This window comes from Akebia trifoliata, chromosome 9, assembly GCF_017979445.1.
Source record: "Akebia trifoliata isolate Shusen 1 chromosome 9, ASM1797944v1, whole genome shotgun sequence".
NCBI classification, from domain to species: domain Eukaryota; kingdom Viridiplantae; phylum Streptophyta; class Magnoliopsida; order Ranunculales; family Lardizabalaceae; genus Akebia; species Akebia trifoliata.
In genome coordinates this window covers 14,185,498-14,207,808 of record NC_141383.1, presented here as the reverse complement: position 1 = coordinate 14,207,808, position 22,311 = coordinate 14,185,498, and the positions used below count along the sequence as shown (strand labels likewise).

At 32.8% G+C, this 22,311-nt stretch overlaps 1 pseudogene; it reads left to right on the top strand.

The window, feature by feature from the left end:
• The first annotated feature begins 11,096 nt into the window (after positions 1–11,096).
• LOC147394344 (PR5-like receptor kinase pseudogene) lies at positions 11,097–13,091 on the top strand (annotated as a pseudogene).
• Positions 13,092–22,311: the final 9,220 nt, after the last annotated feature.

Below are 22,311 nucleotides of genomic sequence, written 5' to 3'. Positions count from 1 at the left end.
TCATTTATATTTAGTATCTCGTTGACACGTGATTGTGGGCAAGTAGTATGACTAATTTCAAATCTTATTATGGGTCGTTGGGTCTACAAGTATAAGATCGATGCATTTGAATCAACCTTACAACTGTTTTTTTTTTTTTGGAAGATTAACTGGGTTAAGGCCAAACCCAAACCAGCTACAACCTTAGGAACCACGAACCACTACGATCCTTATCAAGGATCGACAAAAGATCAATAGGGGGAGAGTTACAATTCAGCACATGGCAGCCAACAACGGATTGCAACGACGCAAGAAAGTCAGCAGCCATGTTAGTTTCTCTGAACATGTGGGAGAAAACAACTTCATGAAAAGATGAAATTAACTTTGAGATAGCCAAGTAAAGATGATGAACATGCCAAGAGGGATTCCACACATTGTTTAGGATGCTAACAGCAACAAGGGAATCAGATTGAACTTCAATACGAGTGCACTGATGGACGGCAGCTAAACGGATCCCTTCGAGGATTCCTTGCAACTCATGATATAGGACTGATTTAATGGTACACTGTTTCATGAAATAATAAACTTACACTATGAATCAACTACAGTTAAACTATGAATTAAATTTATACATATATATATATATATATGGGTAGCGTTCAAGGGCAAACTTTTTGGCAAAACATTTTTCAAAACATGGGTTAGAGGTTTTGGAATGGGCTGATTTTTGGTGAGGATGATCTCTACGGTGAGTAGATCATCCTCACCAAAAATCAGCCCATTCCAAAACTTCTAACCCATGTTTACCAGCTGAAAAATCGTGGACCGTCCATTTTTTGTAAACTGTTTTTGATGGGGTTAGAAGTTTTGGAATGGGCTGATTTTTGGTGATGATGATCTCCTCACTGTAGAGATCATCATCACCAAAAATCAGCCCATTCCAAAACCTCTAACTCATGTTTTGCCAAAAAGTTTACTAAAAAGTTGGCCATTGAACACCCCCCTATATATATATATAGGGTCAGGTTCAAAGGCCATATGAGAAAACATATGTAAAAACTTTCGTTTTTCAAAAATTTTTAAAATATGGGTTAGAAATTTTGGATTGAGCTGATTTTTTGTGAGGATGATCTCTATGATGGGAAGATCATCTAAAAAAAAAATCAGCCCAATCTGAAACTTCTAACCCCATTAAAAGTGATTTAAAATGTAGACCGTCGATATTTTATCAATTTTTATCACTAATTTGTAAATCACTTTTGATGGATTTAGAAGTTTCTGATTGAGCTGATTTTTTGTGAGGATGATCTTTTCATCATAGTGACCATCCTTGCAAAAAATCAGCTCAATCCAAAACCTCTAACCCATATTTTGAAAAACGAAAGTTTTTTCATATGTTTTCTCATATGGCCCTTGAACCGCCCCCATATATATATATAGTTGAACTCTTTCATTTCTCAAATTAAGTTGTACAAGAATACAAATTAGAATTGGAATTAGGTTTCAAAGAATTCAAGTAATTTTTATAACCAATCAAATTAGAAGAATTTTTTTTTGATAAAATGATAGTGGAGTACTACATAATTTAGAGAAGAGAAGAGGAGAAGAAATTTGTGCCTCAAAGATTAGGGCTAGCCTTTTCCCAAACTTATATAATTTAAATTACATAAATACCCCTAAAGGATAGAAATATTATGGTTTTCTTACAATCTCCCTCAAGTTGAGCACAAACTTCAGTCATCCCAAGCTCGCACGATATAGGGTTTTCTTTCCAAAATTCTTTTTATAAAAACCATTAACAAGTTGACTAGAAGCAGGAACAAATGGCAAACAATTTTTTTTTAGAGATGAGCTTCTCTCGAACTAAATGCCGATTAATTTCAATATGTTTAGTCCTATCTTGCTCGACCGGATTGTTAGCAATATTGATACCAACTTTATTTTTATGGTAAATCTTCATAAAAGGAGGAATGTCGATGCCAAGATCCTTAATAAGGATTCAAACCAATAATAGTTTAGCAACACCTTAAGTCATAGCTCAATATTCGCTCTCAGCATTAGAATGAGCACGTGCAACCTACTTTTTACTCCTCCCAAGTTACTAGATTAACTCCAACAAATGTGCAGTAATCAAAGGTAAATCTCATAGGAAAAAATTGGAAAAAGAAATTACTTTTTTAAATATAAACATGTGATATATATATATATATGGGTCAGGTTCTGCAACACACATTGCGACACACATATAGACAACGTGTTTGTCTTATATGGGCAAAAATGTTTGGAATGGGCTGATTTTTTGTGAGGATGATCTCTGTGATGAGGGGATCATCCTGGCAAAAAATCATCCCATTCCAAAACTTGTAACCCCATCAAAATTGATTTACAAAAATTGGACGGTCTATAATTTTTCAACAAAAATTGGACGGTCTAGAAGTTTCATAATGAGCTGATTTTTGGCAAGGATGATCTCCTCACCACAGAGATCATCCTCACAAAAAATCAGCCCATTCCAAACATTTTTGCCCATATAAGACAAAACACGTTGTCTATATGTGTGTTGAAATGGTTGTCGTTTGAACCTGACCCTATATATATATAGGGTCAAACGACAACCATTTCAACACACATATAGACAACGTGTTTTGTCTTATATGGGCAAAAATGTTTGGAATGGGCTGATTTTTTGTGAGGATGATCTCTGTGGTGAGGAGATCATCCTTGCCAAAAATCAGCTCATTATGAAACTTCTAGACCGTCCAATTTTTGTTGAAAAATTATAGACCGTCCAATTTTTGTAAATCAATTTTGATGGGGTTACAAGTTTTGGAATGGGATGATTTTTTGCCAGGATGATCCCCTCATCACAGAGATCATCCTCACAAAAAATCAGCCCATTCCAAACATTTTTGCCCATATAAGACAAACACGTTGTCTATATGTGTGTCGCAATGTGTGTTGCAGGAACCCGACCCATATATATATATGGGTCAGGTTCAAGGGCCATATGAGAAAACATATGTAAAAACTTTCGTTTTTAATAAAATTTTAAAATATGGGTTAGAAATTTTGGATTGAGCTGATTTTTTGTGAGGATGATCTCTATGATGGAAAGATCATCCAAAAAAAACCAACCCAATCTAAAACTTCTAACCCCATTAAAAGTGATTTAGAATGTGGACCGTCGATTTTTTACCAATTTTTATCACTAATATGTAAATCACTTTTGATGGATTTAGAAGTTTCTGATTGAGCTGATTTTTTGTGAGGATGATCTTTTCATCATAGTGACCATCCTTGCAAAAAATCAGCTCAATCCAAAACCTCCAACTCTTATTTTGAAAAACGAAAGTTTTTTCATATGTTTTCTCATATGGCCCTTGAACCGCCCCCTATATATATAATTTCACTTTAAACTTTTGAAATAGTCACTTCAAAAACCTCTGAATTCGTTATCGTTCACGTTTTGGTAATTAAAATGAACAGTCAGTCAGAATCGTAAATTCATCAAAAGTTGATTACTTTTTTGTAAACATATCTAATTGATAATTAGATTAGGGTTAATAATAGAGGAAATTAAAACCAGTGGGTCATAGTGGTTTGTACCTGGACATCTCTCTGCAGTACCATCCTTCTCAAAAAAGCAATTGCTTCATTTGCATGAGGTTGTTGGAAAGGGCTGATAATTCCTAATATTAAGAAGGTAATTCTGCATTTCTCTTGGGGAATTAGCAATTTTAACTCGTCACCCCTGACAACAGATTCCACAATAACAGTCCAATCTGAAACTTCTAACCCCATTTAAAAGTGATTTAGAATGTGGACCGTCGATTTTTGTCAATTTTTGTTAATGATTTTTAAATCACTTTTGATGGATTTAGAAGTTTCTGACTGAGCTGATTTTTTGTGAGGATGATCTTCTCATCATAGTTACCATCATTGCGAAAAATCAGCTCAATCCAAAACCTCTAACCCATATTTTGAAAAACCATTGTTTTTTCCTATGTTTTTACATATGGCCCTTGAACTGCCCTCATATATATATATATATATGGGAGTGGTTCGGCAACCCTAAAGTTTGCCAAACATTTTTTGTAAATCACTTTTGATGGGGTTAGAAGTTTTGGAATAGGCTGATTTTTGGTGAGGATGATCTCCTCATCATAGAGATCATCCTCACAAAAAATCAGCTCATTACAAAGCTTCTAACCCATGTTTTGAAAAATGTTTGGCAAGATGTTTGGCAAACTTTAGGGTTACTGAACCGCTCCCTATATATATATATATATATATATATATATATATATATATATAAAAGATGATTTCCCTCAAATACATGTAATAGAAAAACAAGAATTCAAAGTAAACATCCCAAAAATAAGATTAGATTACCTTTTGTCACAATATAGATGAGAGTTTGAAGAAAGATTAGAAAATTATCAAGATCAAGTCTGGAAATTTTATTATGATCATTTAAATAAAATAAAAAAGGAAATTCCATTTTTTGACTAGTACCATAGATATTTTAGAAAACATTTAAACAAACAGATAGATGTCATGTCTTTCTCACTAAAGTAATGATTAGAACTGATTGTCACCCCTTTTGAAAAGAAAAATTTATCTCAAGATTCCCAACATTATTTGCAGAAAAAGTAAGAATAAAAATAAAGTCCCTTAACAATGGAAATATCCCATACACAGACCTCACATATGGCCAAATCATTTGTTTTATCCATTCTGAAGGTCTCAAACTTTGTAATGATTTAAGACTCCAACATAAACTTAAACAAGATCGTTTTTCCAGTCGAAAAGAATTAAGACAATTTTGTAAACAATGTGGTTTACCTCCACTTTTTCCTCATCACCATCCAAAATCTCCAAACATTCAAAAACTTTTGTCTTGTTTCTACGAATAAGTTATATGTATATATATATATATATATATATATATATAGGTTCCTGTTCACCACCCTAAGCTTTACCCTACACTTTAACAAACGTGTTTTATCCTACATGGATTAGAAGTTTTGGAATGGGCTGATTTTTGGTGAGGATGATCTCTATGGTACCCCATAAAAAATGGTTTACAAAAAATGGACGGTCCACGATTTTTTAACTTGTAAATATGGGATTAAAAATTTCAGAATGGGCTGATTTTTGGTGATGATGATCTCTATGAGAAGATCATCCTCACCAAAAATCAGCCCATTCCAAAACTTCTAACCCATGTAGGATAAAACACGTTTGTTAAAATATAGGATAAAGCTTAGGGTGTTGAACATTTCCCATATATATATATATACCTAACATTGCTATTATAACAAAAGTTATCCCATCCGTTCCAACAGCTAGGATAAAAGAAGACACATAAATATAATCCTCTAGAAAGTAAATTACAAGAGGTGATTTCGTACCTTATGTCTATCATTTCTTCCTACTTGCGGCACGTGTTTCAGCAGCTAAGATGCATCAAAATCTCGGTGTTTAATGACGGTGCCAAGCCCTTTAGCAACCACAAGCTCATCAACATTTATCCCTGACCCTGATGATACTGTTTGGCTTTCTACATCATCACCCATAACTTTGGATGGAAAGGCCACCAATCCAAAATCCATGACACTATGACCTTGTGCTCTGCTAACATATCTAGAATTAATATTCCATTGAAACATTAACTTGAAAATAATAAATACATGAAATGATCATCATTATCATCAAAACATTAAACAAAAATCTATTTTGAGTTCTTAAATTTGTTGTCAAGAGCTTCAAAAGTTCGGTAGAACGCTCTTCTTTGAATTATGCATGTTATCTGTAAGAGGTTGGTCAAATATTAATAAAAAGTAGGACGTAAAATACTTATAAAAAGCAACGTGTAACTCTTTAAAGAGGGTTCTATCAAAATTCTGAAGCGCCCTGTCTGACTTAAACCTTTTGAAACGATAGAGTAGTTGTAATGACTTACAAATTTAACACGTATTTCAAGATTAGATTTTTCAGTGAATTTAATCTTATTTTAAGGACTTAAAAGTTTGGATTTTGATTTATTAATATTTAGGGAAATCTATTATCACCAATAGATTTAGAATGGTTGAAAAATATACTTTAGCCTGTAAGCACTTTTGAATTTGAGTTCGGACAAAAAAATTATAAAATCCTCGATTTTCATGTCGGACGAGACGTAAAAAGGTGAATTTTCGTTAGAGAAAGAATTAGAAAAATCTTATCACATCATTAGATCCGTAACGAAAAATGATAAAGAATAGAATATTCATTCTTTGATTTTCGAGTCCGGAAAGTCGAATTATCACAAAAAATATAAATAAATGAGAAATACCAATTATGCCCCCAATGTCGTTAAATAAAAGAAACCTAACTTTATTTTATTTCACTCTTTTCTCTCCAATGACCCAAACCTCAACTGATTGAGAACCAAGGGTTTCCACCATTTTCTCTTCTAGATCTATTGCGAACGAGTCATCGTTGAATTTCGACAAAGAAGAAGAAGTTGTCGGTGTCGACGAGCTCTACAACCTTACAGTCCTTGATCCTAGTTTCTCTTTCGTTCTCTTTGTTTCTCGTCAAAAACCAACGAGTGGGGTTCGATACATTCCACTCAGGATTTCATCTATTTGGGAGAAGATTCATCATCCATCATAGAAGGGAAAGGGAGTGTTGTTATCAAGAGTATCGCAACCACCCGACTATTTCGTATCCAAGATCACCCAATCTTGACTTTCATGCCCTTTCTTTGCCTCCGATCAACCGTCGAAAACTATCCAAGTAGTATGCCTTCCCTTCTACCCTCTAGTTATATGCAAATTTCATAGAAAATATATATTTGATCTTTGTGATCTTGGTTTTTCTTCCCATTATTTGATTATTTCGTTAAATTCACGCATGTTTAAATGGATTGAATTGTGTTTACGTAATTCTTTTTGATAGATATTGGTTCATTTTATATAATTAAAGTTTTTATAAGTTGTGTAATGTTTTAAAAGCAATTCGATAACTTTTGTATCAATTTTGGATAGTTTTCAATGAAAAAAATTAGATAACAACGAAAATTTTTCTGAGTTTTCTGCTTACTGTTGGTGCTGCCATCAAAACCAAAAATTTTCAAAAAATGAAAAACTATTTATGTTTTGTTTCCCCACAATATATATGTATGTTTTCTACCTTTTATTTTATTAAAAAAACAAAGTAAATGTCTTTTTTAAGTAAATGTCCTATTTAATTTTTACTTTTACTTTAAATTTTTTAATGAAATTTTTATCCCCCATTTGAAAATTTTGTGAATGATTTTAATATCCAAATCTCATCATATTAAAATTTAATATTTGATTTCAAGAACAAAACGTAAATTTTGACATTTTTGTCTGATTTTCAAAATTCGATTTCTTTATTATTCTTTTAAATGAAGTTATAAAAATTGAGAGCCGTTCGGCATCAGTCTCATTATCAATCATTTTACCCTACATAAGAGAGTCGTTCGATTGGACGCAATCCAACGACTGAAATCATCTAAAACGCTAAAACATGTTTTCACTTACATTGTTTAGAAAATTGTAAAGACCCCCCTACATTTTAACAAAATCCAAGAGAGAGAGAGAGGTTTCTCTCCAACTTCTTTTATCCGTCTCTGCAACTCTCCAAGTCGTGAAGTCCCTCATGGTTTTTAAACTCGTCCGAGACCGAGATGTATAGCTCGAGTTAACTCGGTATCGTAGCCTAACGAGACCAACTCACAATGAGTCATGAGACGACCGCGTATCGTGAGTTATGCGAGTCATCTTGGACGATATTTTTGTATAACTCGTCCGAGACGAACGAGATATCCGAGACATTACAATTTTTTCATTAACTCGCGAGGCAAACGAGATGACTCGAACGAGATTTTCAAAATCTCGTCCGAGTTAATCAAGTTAACCGAATTTAGATTTTCAAAACTAAATGTAAAGTTTATATTTAGGTGCAAATGGATATGGATGGAAAATTATAACTGGTTCGGTTTTGGATCAAATCTGTTTTTTGATAAATATCTAAAGGACGAGTATCCTTAATCCTTTTGCCCTTGATGGGTTGGGTTTGATTTGATCCATTGGCAATCTTAGAGGAATGACTTCCGATTCAATAAGAAATCTGAACCAAAAATTATATTGGATTGGTTTATGGGTAAATCATATCCAAATCCAATAATAGATGTGGATTGTGGATCAGTTTTATTGAAATTCGGTAGGAGAATCCAATTGGACCACCCTTTTTCTGATTTTAAAAAGAATAATAATGCTGAAGTGACCTCAAGCTTGGACCTCACATAAACACATCTAGTAATAAAAGTGTCATAGATAAAAAATAAAATAAAATAAAAAAAATCTATGGCTCCTATCCACTTTCATGTCAAGATTTGTGATATGAGTCCAATCTTGAGGTCACTCTAGCACGATTCCAAAAACAATGCAAACACAATATAGGAAAAGATGAAGCATTTTTCAAATTTAACATTCAAAACTTGAGAAGGGATAACTATGGGTGTGTTAATATGAAAAAGATAAGTTACTTTTTCCCATTTTTTAATTTTATATTTTTTGGGGGTTCATTTTTTAATAAGAATCAATTCTGAATTTTTCCTGAATTTTTCAAATTTTTTTAGATTTTTTAAATGGTTAAAAACCATTGTTTCAATGTTGAACGAGACGACTCGACGAGACGAGACTTATCGTCCTAGTCAACTCAGTATCAGAGGTGAACGAGACGAGTCCAAATACCGAGTTTAAAAACCATGCTCTCCCTCCAACTGCAACTCTCTCTCATTCTCCCTCTCCTTCCTCTCTCACACGCTAAACCCTCTCTCTCTCTCTCACTTCCTCTCTCACATGCTAAACCCTCTCTCTTTCTCTTTGCAACTCTCTCTCACATTCTCATCTCCCTCACGCTGAACCCTAACCTTTTTTTAGGGCCTCACGACTGAACCCTAATCACCCAAATCCAATCGAAGAAGCAGTATTACAGCGATAGGAAATCTTGGTAAATCTCTCTCTTTCTCTCTCTCTCTCTCCTGTTCTTGAGATTGTTCAAATCCTAATTTTTCAAATTTATGTAACATGTGGAAAATAATAAAATAGGTTTAGGATCAAAACTCACTCTTCAAATAAATCCAAGCCTTTTTAATCTTAATTTTTATTAATCTTGTATGTAGATTAGCCTCCAGTTTCAGGGCTTTTTTTTTTTTTCAGATTGTTAAGAGTTTTAATTGGTGAAGATGGATTCTAAAGATATCAGTGAGCTATCCTAATAGATGAACTTTTTTTTTCCAAAAATTCTAGTAAGGTGCTTGGAACAATATATAGTAAAAAGAACTTAAGAAAATAAATTGCAAAGAAAAATTCTGTAAATTACGTGATGCTGCTACCCTTGATATTGTAAACATAGAAATTGACTTTTTCGAAATCAATATTATCTTGTACTCTGTAGAAGAAAAGAAGGTCTCTAAGAGCATTACAATTTTGGGAAGACACATGGTGCGATAATCGACCCTTAATGGAGACATTCCCAACCTTGTATTCCATCTCTTCGAAGAAAGATCAGACCATCACATCTTTTTGCCGGGCTATGGGTGGAGACTGGGAGTGGGATCTCGGGCTCCGAAGAGGCGTAAACGAGGTAGAGCTTGAAGAAGTTGGAAGATTAGTCACTAGTGCTTCAAGTATCGAAATACGTTCGGGAAGAGAAGATGAGAGAATATAGACGGCTAGCAAGGATGGAAGATTCTCGGTACGTTCATTCTACCAATCCTTGTGCAACAATGGGGATTCAACCTTCCCACATGTTTCTATTTGGGGTCCAAAAGTGCCAAGCAAAGTTGTTTTTTTCACTTTGACGGCGGTTCTAAGAAGGATTCAAACGATGGATTTTCTGATGAGGCGTGGTTGGTACGAAGCGAGTTATTGTGTGCTATGTATGGAAAATGGAGAATCATCATACCACCTTCTAATTCACTGCAAATTCTCACATGACATTTGGACTCATTTCCTTAGGCTATATGGGGTTTCAACATGTTTGCCACAATCAGCCAATGACGTCTTCATTGGGTGGTCAACAATTGGTTACTCGTTTAGCGGCCCAAAGAAGATGTTGTGGAGTATTACACCTTTTACAATTTGTTGGGGGGTGTGGCTCAAAAGAAATAGGCGCATCTTTAAGAGAAAATGTAAAGACGGTTCAGACACAATTATGTATATTTTGGGTCTTATCTTTTGTTGGTCAAAGGTTTTTCAAGAGTTTAGGGGATTGTACTTCGAGGACTTTTTGTATAGGTGAGATGGGATTTGTTGTTATACGTGTGAGTAGTCCTACTTTGTAAGGCCTCTCCAGGTTGATCATCTTGACCGACTTGGTTTTTTTTTCATGAATACAATACTATTTATCAAAAACCAAAAAAAAAAAATAATAAATCATAAAGAGGAAAAGAGAAGAAAAAATATGGAAAAAAATAATAATAATAACAAAGTAACATTTTGAATCCTCACAGAGCTGTGGCTAATTTTGCTAGAAACTTTCAGACTCATCAAAAACCATTGTCACAAGTTCACTTACGAAGTTTGGCTCGCCTTCTTATATTTTTTTGAATATCTTTAAGAAATTCAAATAGCTTGCTCTAGGAATGATTGTAATTTGCTTTTAATCTTGACTTATTGCTATCTTTATTTTTATTTAAATATCATGATACTATTTGGATTCATGGGTTTACATGTCCTGGCTCTAGTGGGTTTGTGTTTATTTTCAAATTTCTGATTTATATCCTTCTTGTATCTTATATCCCGCTTTAACAATGATTATAATCTTAACTTATTGTTTTCTTTTTGAGTTCTGAGTTGTTATTTTGATTTAATTATCTTGGTAGTGTTTGGATTCATGAATTTAGTTGTCTTTGCTATAATTTTCAAAATTCTGATTGATGCAAAGAGATGGTTCAGGGGTTGCTAAGGGGGCTTTATGCATTACCAGCATATGGGTAACTCAACAGTGATATTATTAGTGGCTACCCACTCAAAGAAATGATCGAATTCCATACAGCTCATGGAGGTGAAGCTTCCATAATGGTAGCCAAGGTAATATTAGATCTATTTCTTATTATCTGATTATCCTATCAATGTTTCTTGGAGAGGAAATCATGTTTCATTAGTTATGAAACGTAGAGATGAAGTAGGTGATTGCAATGTTCATTTTGAATAGGTGGATGAGCCATCGAAGTATGGTGTGGTAGTTATGGGTGGATGCAATTTTACATGGTTGGCCAAAATCAGCCCATTCCAAAACTTCTAACCCATGTAGGACAAAAATGGTTGGCCAAAATGTTTGGTGCTGAATGGGACCCATATATATATATATATATATATATATATATATATATATATATATATATATCATGCATTTTATTTTCTGCAAACCAAAACCTACAATTTTACATGATCACTAGAAAATATTCTCTTGATTTTATCAGTGCCCCACCTTATTAAACTTTTAACAGTACTTTGCAGCTCAAAATTGAACTTTTCCTACACTTCTTATTCTATATTCTTCACAATTGTCAAATTGCTACGCATAGACCCATCTTTTATATGATCATGTTGAAAATTTGCAGAAATGTTTAAGTTTATTATTTTTCATCTTTCAATTAAATCCACATCTTGATTGCTCTTTAAGGGATTGAACACTCAAGGTGCTTATAGTTAATTAACCTATCTAAGTAATTCTCATGATGGTTTCTATTTTTCAGCATGTTAGTCTATTTAAACCTTGTATTATCTTTCTTTTTCTTTCAGCCTAGCACATTAATATATCATGCATCTAAGAGTAAATTACTTGCTTTTTGTCCTCTTCCTTTGCTTATAAGTGTTTTAGCAGCTGTAATCATTATTATGCCTACAATGGTAGTTATATTATGTTGCTTGAGAAGAAAATTGTCTTTAGATAAATTGTTCTTTTGGAAGAAGAAAACAAAGAATTCTCAAAGTTTTGAGATGTTTCTAAAGAACCATGGATCCTTGGTTTCAAAAAGATACAAATATTCAGATATCAAGAAAATGACAAGCTCCTTCAAGGAAAAATTAGGCCAAGGAGCTTATGGTGACGTGTTTAGAGGAAAGCTATTTGACGGGCATATGGTGGCTGTGAAGGTATTGAGAGAATCAAAAGGTAACGGAGAAGAATTTATTAATGAGGTCGCAAGTATTAGCAGGACTTCCCATGTTAATATCGTCACTATGCTAGGTTTTTGTGTTGAAGACTCCAAAAGAGCTCTTGTCTATGAGTTCATGCCCAATGGATCTCTTGAAAAGTTCATATATGATGGTAAACCATTACAAAAATATCCTCACCTTCAATGGGAGACGCTATACAACATTGCTATTGGCATTGCTCAAGGACTAGAGTACTTGCACCGTGGTTGTAACACACAAATAGTACATTTTGATATAAAGCCTCATAATATTCTTCTAGACCAAGACCTTTGTCTGAAAATTTCTGATTTTGGGCTCTCAAAATTGTCACTTAAGAAAGAGAGTATCATATCGATGATGGGTGCTAGAGGGACTCCAGGGTATATTGCACCGGAATTGTTTTATAGAAACTTCGGAGGAGTCTCACACAAGTCAGATGTATATAGCTATGGAATGATGTTGCTCAAAATGGTTGGAGGAAGAAAGAACTTTAATGTGGGAGTAGAAAATATTAGTGAAATATATTTTCCACATTGGATTCACAAGCATCTCGATACATGCAGGGATCAAGGACTACGTGAAGTTATAACTACAGAGGATGGAGAAATTGCACGAAAAATGATTTTAGTAGGTTTGTGGTGCATACAGATGGATCCATCAAATCGGCCTGCAATGAATAGAGTGTTAGAGATGTTGGAAGGAACCCTCAATGAATTGAGAATTCCACCCATGCCATTTTTCACTTCTCCTTCGAGATCACGAGTAGCATTTTCAACCACATCAATTTTGTAAGATAGTTATTGTATGCTGCATCTGAATATTTCTTTCAATTAGGAGGAATTAAAATTCATTTCATTTGATGGAAAAATAAGTAATTTATGTTTTTCTTCAGATTATGAATACATGTTATAATAATTTGTTTTGTATGTCTAAGATTAATTGCAACAGATGGATGATAATATAAAGAATTAAGGATATATTTTCACACTCTATAATTTATATAAATATTTATTGTATGGAGGCAAGTGTGATTGTGATATTGATTGATTTTTTAATTATTTAAAATTTTTATTAGTTTTATAATTTCTTTGAAGTATACTTACATTATATTTATTTGATTAAAACTGGGTTTGTTGGGTTACATTATAATCTTGAAAAACAATTAGTTATAGAGTTAGAATCCGGATTTAAGTGTGTGATCAAAGGGATAGTAAATAGCCAAAGATCAAACAATCTAGAGGATGGACATTTACCGTGAATGTTGTATCTCTCAAGCTTAATTCTACGATCTTTTTTCTATGCAAAGGAGGAGCTACGGTCATCCTTGCGCACCTATTTCTATTAGTTAAAGAAAGGGAGAAGTCTCCAATTGCATGTTTTTGATAGGAGGGAAAAGGTTTACTCATGTTTTGAAATATAACTAAATTTTATTCATGAATTTACTCTCTCTATATAAACAAAGAGAGAAGAAATAAGTTTTGGAAACAACTTCTAAATTTGCACTTAATAGCTTGTTAAACTTACTAACTTAAACAACTACTAATTAGTTATGATTCTATTTTGAGCAAGAAAATAGGAAAGTTTGTTTAGATGATAATTCCTTCTACCAATCCTCTAATATGGGTCATGCCCTCCTGATGAAAAAAAAAAGACTTTAATTGGAGCCTCTTCTTCGTCAAGATTTCTACTGTCATCTATGTTGTTATTGGCAACAAATTCCGAGCCACTTGCTTTGAATCCTTAGGTTGCAGGGAAAATTTTATTGGTTTGCAAGTCGAAGTTGGTACAGTTTCTCTTATCACTTCTTCTAATGAAATAATTCAAAACATCAAATCTTCTTGGCCGGTCATTTCTATCACAAAGTCCCTAAATGAATATACTAATCAAGGCTCGCTCGGACCACCACCTCTATATGTTTTGCAAGATGTTTGAATTGATTTTGGTTAGTTCCCGCACCTTGTCCTAATTGTATCATCCAAGTTTTCATAATTAATTGGTTTGAAATACGTCAACATAGTTGTCAATATTCAAAATCTATGACATCATCAAAATAAACGTTGTTAACGAACATAATGGGTCAACGAACATAACCTGAAGACCTCATCTTACATTTCACGGGGAAACTTTTGCCTATTTCACAAGAGAATTTACTAAAATACCCCAACATTTTCTATATTAAGAAGGATTGGTAAGTAAGGTATATAAATACTAGGAGTGATTAATGCTAATTACAGTTTCTAGATTAGGCTTACCTTCTATATCTTGATTGATGTAAACTTTATAATAATCTATTAAGATTCATGTAATGTTCATCCAAGATTCCAAATAAAATTAGTTTTCTACAGTATAGAACATTTCAATGTAATTTATTTATATGGTTTGTGTGGATTGTAAAGGAAAAATAAGAATTTTAGGGTAAAAATAAAAATATTTGGAAGGAGGTTGAGACAAGATCATCTTGAAAAAAAAAAAAAAAAAATTAGTCCCTCACAAGAAAGACCGAGGTCCAGGTGGTATGTCATCAATTTCAACTTTCCAAATTTGAAAAATAGGAGGAGTAGTACTCATGAAAACCATAACCAAGTTAGTATTTATAAATATTATACATAACTGAAGAGAGCTTGAAAAAATTGTTAGACAAAAATATCTTAAGGTATAAAAATTTATCGCTCTTTACTTATTGTATGTCTTGACTTGGTACTTTTGACTATTGGGGTGACAACTGTGTCAGCTTTAGTCCAATTGTGATCTGAGTATCCAAATAATGGTTTTAAAATCCTCTCGCCTTCCCAGTTCGTCTGACGAGTTAAAAAAAAAAAAAAGAAAAAAAACTTATTTTCTTATAGATAAGATACCAAGTACTTAATTATTTTGTATTAAAATAAAAAAACAAGATAACCCGAGCAAGTAGAGTTTTTATGAAAAATACATTAACCCCACTGAGTAGAGTTTTTTATATTTTAAAATGATCAAATTAGTCATTTTGGATCTTAGACAAGTCAATGTGATTATCCCGCTTGGTCTTCTTCAAGACTAGGATTACTTCCCTAGTGGTCATCTCGATATTGGACAGGTTTTAGAACCGTGTTCAAAATACTCTTTGATTTATTTGAGAACTACCTAATGGAGGTCGACATGAGCCAATTAAAACAAGTCATTACATGTAAAAAGTTCATTTTTTTCTAAGGACGTGTAGAAATATGAATGAAGGAATGGGAATTTGATACCAACAATTAAACAAAGAATTAGGCAACTCCCAAAAATTGCATTGGCACGTTGACCTAAGTAATTGGATTTGCTCACACAATACTGATCTTAGTGTGATTCACTCTGGTTTTGTGGATCATAATGAATCAAGTAAGAATATATTTGTGGATTCAACGATTGTTATGCATTGAATTATTTTCTTGGGATTTGACGAAAATAATAGAGTACTTATTTGAGTGAATAAAATTGTGAAGAGACAACATATTTGCTTGCGAAATCCATTACATGTAAAAGTGAAAAAATAAAAATACTTTTTATTTTGTATATATGGTACTTTTTTATCCCCCAAGACATCTTCAATTTGCTAAAAAAAAAAAATTTGCTTCTCTTAGTGCAGGGTCATCATTACTATTGAAGAGTTGATTTTTTTTTATTGTTTTACTAGAGTTTGCTCCTCTTTTGGGTTAAGAGGGTAGAAGATAAAAAAATAATAATAAAATTGAAGAATTATTAAGAAAAGAGGTATAGGACATTGAGGGTAAAAGAGGAAAGATAATAAAATTGGATTGAATAGTATTAAAAAAAAAAAAGATGAAGAAAATAGGAAAAACAATAAAATTGAAAGGAGTGAAGAGGAAATGCAATTTTATTATAGACTCTATCATAAATGGAATGTATGCTTATCTTCGTAATAGTAGTTTAGGATTCTACAGCTATGTTTTATTATATAGATGTCACGTCACGGGTTCGATTCCCCTCTTGGATTTTTCTCATGATTTAACTGAAGGACCATGATGGTGGATTGTAGTCCTCCCCGAGATTAGTTGTGATGCGCACAAGCTGGCCCGGACACTCGATTAGCAAATATATATATATATATATAGATGTCATTAAATAAATGGGATGTATATGAATTATAAATATCAATATTATATTTTATTAAATTGTCATTTTAATTAACTTAGAGAATTATTTTAAAATTTTCAAATAGGTATATTTTAGTTTTATAACATCCGCAAATATCATCTTCTCTATCTTTTTCAATAATACCATTTCAACCTTATTGTCTTTCTTCTTTGACTATCTTAATCTTAAAAAACATTCTTATAAGAATGGGCAAACTTTTGTTATAGTATAGAACTAACAAATTTATCTAAGGAAACAAACTTTTTTTTTTTTTTTTTTCGCTCGATTTTAACTCCTAAAGAACTTAACTTGCATAATCCATAAATGAATCATCTCTTCTTATTTTAACAAATTGATTTTATTCTAAAGTGGGAAATCACAAAGCCGAATTTGAATCAAACCAAACAACAAAAGAATAAGGTGACACTAGGGGTGCCCATTTAATTGGAATTGACATTAGAATCAAAAATGAAAATCTCAATTCTGGAGCTTTTTTTATTGGAATTGATTAGAAATGGGAATAGAAAATCAAATTGATTGAAAACCATAATCGATGAGAATCGAAAATCAAGAAAATTTAATGAGATTTTTTTTTTTTTGGCATTTATGATTTTGGTTCCATTAATTTAAGAATCGACCTATGATGGTCTGTGAACATTAGTCCCAAGCACTTGAGAAGAATGAATGAGAACGTTAACATCTAATTTCATAAATGTATACGTCCTTTGAAAATTGTGAAAGTGAATATTGGTGGAAAGCTAACGAAGTCTTTGAAGCATAAGATAAATTGAAGAGTAGAAGACGCGTTGATGGTTCTATGCGTGAGCGACCCGATTTTGCAACTAAAGTCTAAACAAAAGTCGGTCACATTACACCACCCACGATGCACGGCAAAGTCAATTTGAAAGGGGCTCCCAAACATGGAAAAAAAGACCTCAATTTGTCTTTGTGAATATTAGAGATACCCCTTCCATTTTCATGAATATTTGAGATGCCTCCTCTAGTTCTAAAATAATGACTTACCCCCTTAATATCTTAATCCTAAAAATGACCAAAATTTTTTGCATCAAAATATCCTAATCTAGAATGTGAACATCCTTGTTTTTTGTTTTTTTTTATTGAAAAACAAACTTTTTTAATTACTCAATCTTTAGTATAATATTTTTTTTCGGGCAATTGTTATTTTTTTTTTCCACCATAGATTGGGATATTTTCTCTAAATTTTCCTTATCTTCATTTCTTAATTTGGTAAGAATTCTTTTATGTTATCCTATGATATAAAAGATAAAACAAGAGAAAAAATTGAGAAATTAAACCCATTTTAGAAAGAACAAGGGTTACGTGAAATTATTTATTTTCTTCTCAATGATTTGAGAGACAAAACAAAATACAAAATAAAACAATTAATCAAATTGTAAAATCAAATAAAACAAGGGGCGTTTGTTGACTGAATAAATAAATTTTTTTCTTCAAAGTGGGAAAGGCATCAAGTTTTTTTTTGTTTTGTTTTTTGTTTGTAGGAGGTTGAATAGAGTGTATTTGACCATGGTCAAGGGGTATGCTATCAATTTGAAACTACGTAAATAACTCAAAATGTAGAGGGTATGTTTAAATCCAGATGTTCTTTTTTTCTGTTTTTTTTTTAGAGGGTACACAATTCCTTTCTATTAATCTCTCATAAAAGACCATGGTCAAGATATATATGATCAATTTAAAAAGAACATAGGGTAACTAAAATAAAATATTCACCAAAAGTATAAAAGAGGTGTATTTGTAAATTATTCAAAAACCAAACGGTCTATTTCATAGCCACCTTCTTATAGTCAACAAATGCAAAAGCATGTAACCTTCTTCTTGTTTACTCTTTGACTCTTCTTCTCCCTCTCCTTCATCTGCATATCTTTCTCTCTCCTTCTTTCAAAATCACTCTCACATCTCCTCTGTCCCCAACAACTCTCTCTCTCTTTCTCTCTCTCAATGAACCCATACTTGTTTCCCTCCTCTCTCTTCTTGTTCTTCATCTTCATCTTCATCCATCTACCCATCTCTCTAAGTAAAGACAACGAACAATTTATCCACTGTGGTCTCCCATTTAATTGTGGAAATATCTCCAACATCACTTACCCTTTCTATGGCAACAACACCTACCCTTTCTATGGCAACACCAGACCTAAAGAATGTGGTCATCCAGGGTTCGAACTCTCTTGCTACGATAATACTTTCACCACAATAGAGATTAATTCACATACATACCAAGTGTTAGAGATCAATCAAACTGCACAAATTCTCAATATCTCTCCGTTTGATTTCTTCGACCCTTTTTGTCCTGATAAATATTTTAATACCACCCTCAATACTTCTCTCTTTAAATTCACTCATGATTACCAGAACCTTACTTTGTTCTATGGTTGTAAACCTTTTCATGAAATACCCTCCTTCAAATTAAGGTGCTTGAAAGATGGTATGGATGGTAATGTACATGTAACCACTGAGCCAACATTAAGGGATGAATTATTGGAGATTTGCAGTGGTAATGTTTTAGTTCCAGTTTTTGAATGGGATGTGAACAAGATTTTGGCATATCCACCAATACTGGGTGATGTTCTGAACAAAGGTTTCGAAGTGAATTGGATTATAAGTATCACACAGTGTCAAGATTGCGTTGGATCAGATGGACGATGCGGGTATAATTCCACTACAAATAGTTTCGTTTGCTTCTGCCATGATGGACCTTGTAATACCACATCTCCAGCATCTCCAGCATCTGCAGCATCTCCGAGTAAGTTAATTTCGATTTATTTTATTTTTAAATAGAATTTTAATTGAGGTAGTAGTAGTGGATATATGAACACAATTGCAATAACAGAGGACATGAATTTAAGTAGTGGATATGAACACAATTGAAACTCGGCCGATTTTTTAAAATTTCACTGAGTCAGTTTCGATCAGTTTTATGATTTTTTAAATGTTTATGATTGGTGTAGAATGGGATTTTATGATTGTAGCATCTATTAGTCTAGTTTATACAGGAAACAAACGATTCTTTGAAATCCAAATATTTTCAATTTAGGTCTAATTAGTTTGAACCAGTTTGGGAGGATTTCACTCATCCCAGTCGAGTTGTCCTAGATTCAGGTAGCTCGATCTTATTCAAAAATCTGGTTAAAACCATGGTACTAGCAAATTTCTTCTTATTTATTTATTACTTTTGTTGAGTTGCATGGAGAAGATATCCCATCCCATGTGTGTTAGGGTGGTGGGAGAATTATGAGTTTTCAACTTCACACTCAACTCAAAGAACCTACAACCACCAAGACTTCCCTCCCCTTCCACTAGAGAAACCTTGGTAAAGTTAGTTTCCCATTCTCCAGCACTAGCAACCGGGAATGTAGGTTGTACATCTTGAATTGGTCAATTTTGTTGGATGCAGAAAAGATTTTCCTCAACAATCGTTATAGAAATATACTATTCAATCATATATATCTTGAAGAGTTTGATCAAACTTATCAAATATCATCAACACTTGGATTTATGTGTCCAATAGAAATAAAGAAATTATGAATTAGAAGATATAATTTCTTTAATAAGGTGGTGGATCCTGTGCTGGATATTTGCTACAACTCAAGTGTAATGTTAATTACGCAAAATATACATGATGTACGTACACAAGTCTAGCATCACTGGTTGGCAAACCAAAATAACTAGTACTTAGTAAGAATAAATTCCTATAGGGATAGCTGATATATATGAGAATACATCTTTCACTGTATACTCTTTGAATTCAGACTGATAAATAATAATGAAAGCGCCCTCGATCCGCGGGTGCATTTCCACTTTTTACTTTTTGGGAGTCGCCACCTAGTTTTACGGTCTAAAAATCAAAACATGACTCCAAACGGATAAAAAGTACTGAACTACAAAAAAAATGGGTCTGGGGATCACGTTACGAGATTGGAAGATATTAGGCACCAATCTCGCCCGACAAGCTCCGGTCTTTACTTTTCCCAAAATTTTACATTGCAAGAAAAAAAATGTTCTAAAAATTAAAATATAAAAATTACTTTATTTACCTAGGTGATTGCGATGGTCGATTCCTTCACAACTGGCGGAAATCGTTCATTGTGTGAATCTTTTTTATTTTGATTTTGTCTCTGTCGCTAGATCTGCTTCCGATCTCCGAGATCAGGTTTTCTCCTCCTAGATCGGAATATTTTCTAATTTTTCAATGTATTTTTTAGTTGAAAAAATAGGATTTTGGTGTTAGGTATGGATTTGGGACTTCAGATTTAGGATTTTGAAAAGTTTTGGGAGAGTTTTCGACCTCTCCTTTCTAGGATTTTTCTTAACCTGCTAATTTAGGTGGTGAAGACCCCTTTGTAAAGGACTTTTGGGAGATTATGATTTGGGATTAGGTCACTTAGAGATAAGATTAAGTTATTTCAATTAGGGTTTAATTAGGTTTTATTTGAATTTTGAAATTTAAATTTTGACTTACGTAGAATAAGGATTTTTTAAGTTTTTGGAGAATCCCTCAAATGGAGAGTTCTTTATTAAATTATATTTTTAATTCTTTGAGACCCCCGGTGGAGGGTTCTTTAATAAATATCATGTGATCCCACTTAAGTAAATAGGCCACCACTTAAAATTTAACCCATGAGCTTAATTAATTGATTTTATTTATTTAAAATTTTTAATTTAATTTATTAAGATTTCACTTTACGTTAATTAATGTTTTAATTATTAATTTTAGATTTTTTATTTTTAGGATTTGAAAATTTATCGTTTTACTCTCAAGAGGGCTTTTGAGTTGAGAGGTTGATTTTCAAAGTTTTGGGATGCTTTGAAATCAGTTTTCTTAAGGAATTAAATGAAAGTATCGGTTTGTGTCACTTATGGATTTTTTTTCGTGAAATGACCGTGGACTCTATGAGGGCGTTTTCATAATTTTGTCGAATTTTGTGAAAATTGGCGAAACAGTTTATTTGATTTTTTATTTTGTTATTTTATGTGTTTGAAAAGATTTTCCTAAGCATAATATATGCTTTAAGGATATTCTAATATCAAGGGTATTTTGATAATTGTGTTGATGATTTTTCTTGTAAAGCTTCTTTTTATCTTAAAAATGATGATTTCTATGTTTTGGGTCATATTTTCCTAGCGTAGCGTGATTTCTAAAGTTTTACTTGCTTAAAGTATCTCATCTAAACTTTGGAAATACATCTAGTAACAATAAAAATATTATAATATTCATACATCATTGGGAACTATTGCAATCGGGTTGAATTTATTAATCTGGCAAGTGCAAAAAATAGAGTGTCTATAGATGCCCGAATGCAAAAACTAGTGATAGTTCATTTTGCAATCTAATTTAGCAATTTGTTGGGGAGTTTGGATCTTTGAGGGTAAAACTCTTCCCGAATTAAAAGTTTGTCAGGTCCTTGAGTCTGAACTCTCACTAATGATGTAAAATTCTTGAATTTCAAAAAATTATCCCTGACTAATGCAAATGCAGTGAATGTGCACGTGTGTGCAATAATGTAATGATGATTTTGAAAAAGTACTACTCCATTTTGTGCATTCATGAAAAAAAACTAAGTAAGATGACTGAGCAAAAAATAAAATCTGGACAGAATCTAAGAAAAAATTGAATTAAACGTAGACAAAACTCAAGAAAAGTTTGCATGAGGTTTGAGTAAAATTTGAGAAAAAGTTGAATGTCCTACTCTACCTACCCTAGGTGAAAAAGTAATGAACTTATTTTTCTAGGAGTCCTACTCTACCTGCTTTGGGTGAAAGAGTAATGAATTTTTTTCTAGGAGTCCTACTCTACTTGCTCGGGGTGAAAGAGTAATAAATTTATTTTTTGAGAATTCTACTCTACCTACCCTAGGTGAAAGAGTAATGAACTTTTTTCTGGGAGTCCTACTTTACCTACTCAGGGTGAAAGAGTAATAAATTTTTTCTAGGAGTCCAACTCTACCTAACTTGGGTGAAAAAG